We start from the raw sequence: 6,000 nt of genomic DNA on the forward strand, positions 1-6,000 counted from the left end.
TAAACTCATCAAAATGGGATGTTTTTCAACATTAACCATAACTTTTCATCATTAAAGTAAATAGTAAGAGTAGAAGTTGTCACTTATTAATGAGTATCGGAAATGTATCAAAAAAATATTTTCTAAAAGTTTTTCTAAATTGCTACAGTATAATTTGAATAAAAAACTATTCTATTTAACGTATCAATAGTTTAGAATCTTATTTCGACCATTTGAATGTCAATTTGTTCTATGAGGAAATTCAGCCCTGCGGGAAATTGGAAAGAAAAATGTTTTTTTGCGCGCTGTAAAAATAAAAGCATTAAATTGTACTGTAAAATTTCCTCAAAATAAATATTTTAATAAAAACGCATTACGTGAACAACGTCACTGGTTCATATGAACCAACCAATAATATGAGATCTGTGAAGGATATCCGGTTTGCTTACCGTAAACGAACCAATCGGGAGAACTGACAGAGAAGAACCTCTGACGTCACGCGCGGCATTATTTCAGATATAAAAAAACAAAACAAATCATAGCGCTTATACGACTTATAAAAATATTTTTTTCAAATTTTGTCTTAGTTTGAGTCTATAAACAAATAAAAATAAAATAAGAAAAACACTGAACTTCCTCATTGATCGATGTAAATCATAAAAATTATCAAAAATATCCGAAGTCAAAACCTGTAAATACTTGCGGTTGGGATAAACACGCGAGGTGATTCCCAAATACGCGTTATTCCTCTCTATAGAGAATATATCTTTTAATAAACTTTTTAAGTGCTAACCCTTATGTCTTCCAACAGCCGTCAAACTTATAATTTAACTAGATTACAAATCCCCGGTCTGAATTCGGTAAACGTGTGAATACATCCTCAAATCGGGTTGTGGTCCCGTGGCTAGTGTCTCGGACTCACAGACCGAAGGTCCGTGGTTCGAATCCCACTCTACCCCAACTTGATTCCATTTTCTAATAGTGAGTTATTTACAACTCGTTGAAAATGGCCCTCAAAATTAAATATTTGGGTAAATCATAAGAACGCAAATATTTCTTTTTTAAAATAAAAATAAAAAAAAATAAAAAAAAGATGTCGCTAAAAGTTAAAAATGTACAAGGGTCGATAATTTTTTACAGTTAGTACCTAATTTATTTTTTACCCCGTAAAGTACGAGCGAGATATTTCCCTCGTGGCCTTATAGCTGTAGTCCGGTAAAACACACGCAAAATGAGGAAATCATACGATTTTTCCATTTTAAAACGAATGTTTTTTTTTAATCGCGCAGTAATAAAAACGTAAATAAGAAAAAAACAAAAGATACCGATGAGGGCAGGTATGAAGTTTATAAAAACGGAAATAAGATATTGTTACAAATTGAATATTCCAACCAGAATTATCTTAAATAGGTGCGAAGGTTTTCACGGTCACTGTTATAAATATTAAGTATCTTTTTTGGGTGATACCGTGTATGTTGGATTTGATCCGACGTTTCGGCTACCATTGCAGGAGCCATCTTCAGGGAAAACTGAAGATGGCTCCTGCAATGGTAGCCGAAACGTCGGATCAAATCCAACATACACGGTATTACCCAAAAAAGATACTTAATATTCAGAATTATCTTCTTTAAAAAAAAGAATACAATTCCATTAAAAAAGTTTCAACTAAAATATTTCAGTTTATAAAAAAAAAAAAACTACCGAAGGCATAATTTTACGTAGAAATAAAGGAAAATGTCACAAAAATGTATGCGATTTAAAATGCTTGTATTTCTTTTCAAAATCAAAAAATTTAGATTTTGCTTAAAGCACTTTCATGTTTAATTTATTATCTTTAAATAATTGTTAGAAATTTTAGTTCAATACTTAGTCTTTATATGAGAACCCAGATACCTTATTTTAGTCTTAATTTGAAATGCCGTAATCTACTGGTCTAAAAGTAATTATATTTTAGTTACATAGAACTTATAAGTATATTTTTTTGTAGAAAAACTTTTTTACTATTGTTTTTATATAATTTAAATAATTTTTTTCGATTTAAAAAAAAACTTTCTTTTTAAAATGGTAAAATCGTATGATTTCCTCATTAAGCGACACAACAGCTTTCGCGAAATATCTCGCTCGTGGCCCAAGCGGGGTTAAAAGGCTCCTGCGTTACCGAAGCCTGCGTAAACAAATAAATGCATTTCATGAACACTACAGGTAGAGTGACAAGTTGTTTACTTTGTAAGATTTCCAATGTATCGCCTGACATTAGCTGGATTTTGCGATCAATTTGAGTAATATTCTCCATTTTGCCTATGTTTTGACTTTCGCATCTTAATATTTTCCTACATTTCTATTTTCATGTAAGAGCTTAAAGTTTAAACCTTACTGATAAGATTTCAACAAATCATAGCCTAATAGAAAACGTCAATCTACCAATCTCGATAACTGAATTTATCAAACGCCATAATGTTAAATCCAGTATTTTGTCTACGAGACATTGGACTCACTCAAAATATTTTAGGACATTTTATTTTAGTAGCAGTTTTTCAGAAAATAAATACAGTATTATAAATTTAAAGCATTAGATTTAATAAAGGGGTTAATGTTTCTTTGTCAATACAATTCACAATAATACGCGGATTTCTCGTGTCCCTAGATAAATTAAAGAGCTTTGCAACAAACCACACCATGAAAAGGCAAAATATCGCAAGTCGTAAAGTTTAACGACATGGATGAGGGTTAATTATACTTAATTTTGCTATAAAGCTTAAATGTATTGGAGAATTGGATCGCATGAATGGAAAATAAAGTTTAATTGGCAAGTAAGGTATATTCAACTACAAATTAGGAAATGTTTTATCTGAAATATAAAATTATACAATTCTCTTGGATGAAAACAGAATCAAACCTTTTCGTAACATTATTTATTATTAATAGATTAAAAAGAATCTCTTATCATATGATTAAAAAATATATGCAACTCATTTAGATATAATATAAAAAGATAACACTCTATACAAATCTTAGCTAAAAAGTCACCCCCAAAGGGCAGGGATTGACCAGCGGAGATAGCAAGTATCGTCACGTCGACTTTGACAAGCAAAACAAGTAGTACAGTAAAAATCACGGATTGTTTACATTGGTCTACTGTAAATTCTATTTGGTATGTTGCCCCCTTCAGCATACGGGTCACCTTTGTTTGTCGTTTCGTTTTACGACCGACTAACTGGGCAGGACGGAGACAGAAGATAACTCAATTTCAAGATAACAATTTGTGGTAGAGCAGAGTTTGAAGTTTTAACCTCGCGCCTCTTGGTATGGAGTCTGCGACGCTACCGCGGGACATCAACTGGTTTCGAGAACGCAAGAATTCAAAATAGTATGTATTTAAAATATTCGCAATCTGTCATTTGCTATTATTTAACACTTTTTATTAATGGATCTTTAAAAACGGGATTTTCGATATATATTTTTAACAGAAATTCAATTTTTATAGTTTTCTTGGATCAGTTGGTTTAATCAACAATATTTTTAGTTTGTGTAAATGTTTGTTGACAAGGAATTGATTTTACCTCCTAGAGTCATTGAGATGAAAAGGAAAATGTAATATGTTAATAATTATAACTTCCAAGGGGGTGAAATCTAATCCTCGTCTACAAACAGATCGATAAATTCAAAATATTGTTGAGATAAATTAAATCCCAGCACGTCCTTATCAAAAATTTTCTGTAAAGGTGTAGAATTACATTTCCTAATAAAATCGTAGAGGCAGAATATTTCATCCGGTCTATAAGCATTATGTAAAACGATGAAAAAATACTTGAACTTCAATATTTTAGTTCCGTAAAATCAAACAAACGAATGAATATTTTTTTAATGAGAATTGGATTTTTTTTTCTGAAGTATTTTCTGTAAAAGTATCTGATACTTACAGTATTTTGTGTTTGTCCAAATGTTTGTAGACGGTGTAATGGTAAATGTTACAAAGTGTGTAAAGTGGCCACCTGAACCAGCGAATGACTGTCTTAGTTTTTAGTATTAGTATTTCTTTAATTTCTTAATTTTATGCTGTTTTTAATATCAATTTTTTTTTTACTTGTGTACAAGTGTTTTGTATTTTCTTTCACTTTAATGGTTTTTTATTATTATTTTATACTTTGTTAGGCGTAAGCCGTCGATTAAATAAATAATCCATATCTATGCCTAATGCATAGACTTTCATATTTCCTTTTTCTCTAAAATTTAATCCTTCTCGGTTGTGATTTGTAAAAATTCGATATTATTTTAATTTTCAAAATCAATTCACTTCAATTTCACGGGATGTTGTTTACTGAATTATCTTCACCAATCCCCTAGCCATACCAAATAACGCATAAATAACTATTTTAGTTTGTCAATCAATAATCTGGATACTGGATGATTTTAATTTTTTCAGGAACATTAAAATACTGAAGTTAAAAAAACATGTTTAATTATTTTTTTTATATATTTTGGGACCGTATATTTTTTAACAGACAGACTGTTACGTTGTTTTCATTACATAAAAAAACTTTATTGATTTATTGAATAGTTTGTTACAATTATTATAAAATAAAAACTTCGTAATGGGTTAATAATATTGGCAAGTTTGGTAACATTTACCTACTTGATGTGTTTCATAAAAACAATATATTACGAACAATGTTTTGAGTATACTTATTTTTTGTGGACAGGGAATAGATTTCACTCCTTGGGGAGTTACGAATACATAAAGATTACGTAATATCATATCCAAGATTGCGAACACTTTAGAGAAAGGATTTTGAATGTTTGGGCAAATGCCAAAACTTTAAAAATCTTTAATAAATACAGAGCTGACATGTCATTTATTTATTTCACCGGTTTAAAAATGTATACAAGTTCATTGTTTAAAGTTCCGACTGGCCAGAGATTTTCCTTTGTTTAGGCAGGACCAGTGGCAAGTTTAAGTGGGCAATTTATAAATGGGTAACATTCACCATTCTGTCCGTTCATTCGAAATCCATATTTCTTCTATTCAGTAAAGTGTGCAACGATTTTTTTATGGAGGATCAATATATACAAAAATTTCTTTGAAAGTAGAAAGACTATATGCAAAATTGTCTTCCCAAACCCACAATCCTCCATTCACAAAACCAATCGCCTACGGCTAGGCTACAACGCTAGAAACATGACAGATTCGAATGGGCTCGAAGCTTAATGTTCATCACAGAAATAAATCTCAGAGAAAAAATATTTTAAATAAAAACAGCGGTTCTTACAGCATATGAATTTAATTACACCAAACAGAATGCCCCCAAACCAACCAAGGGAAGGCAACCCCGATGAGAAAATCTATTAGAGAAGGTAACGGGAAACCACTCTGGTCATATTTTCTCAGGAATCGCTACAGCGAGTAGGTATACAATAAGCAGTCGTCCTGAGACCTGATTTCAATGGGAAGTTAACAGAGTTATCTTTGACTGTCTATTAAAGAAAATCCGATATTTGTATACGAAAATGAGTATATTTGCATCAATATTTAAAGTATCTTCGTCGGTAACCTATAATTGAACATGTTTAGAAGAATAAAATGTATACATATTCTGCATTCATTGAAGATAAATGTTAACTTTCCAATACTTTCCATGGTAATCGGGGCCCTGGCTGCGGAATATAAACGTAGCGGGGGACAGAAATGTTTTCACCGCAGTGATCGCCAACGTGGGAGACCCGACAAGGCACCGGAAGAAGAAACATCATGTCAATTTATTGAAGTTTTATGAACTACCTGATTCCAAAATCCATTAAAAATACTACCGAATCTATTTTTAGTTGAAAATATTAACTAAATGAATGATTTGAAACCAAAAATTGCATAAATAAAAAATGGCGACGCGTTGAACTCAGAGTTTTTTTGGAAATGTTATCTCAGCTGGTTGTATCAATTATCCTGAGTGTTTATTTTATTTTATTTTGTTTATTCAGAAAAACAACAGCAATACAAAAAAATATAAATAAAGTCAAATAAGTTTT

The sequence above is a fragment of the Micrasema longulum genome, unplaced genomic scaffold (genome assembly GCF_059751315.1).
Source record: "Micrasema longulum isolate JH-2025_06_02 unplaced genomic scaffold, ASM5975131v1 h1tg000073l, whole genome shotgun sequence".
Taxonomy (NCBI): domain Eukaryota; kingdom Metazoa; phylum Arthropoda; class Insecta; order Trichoptera; family Brachycentridae; genus Micrasema; species Micrasema longulum.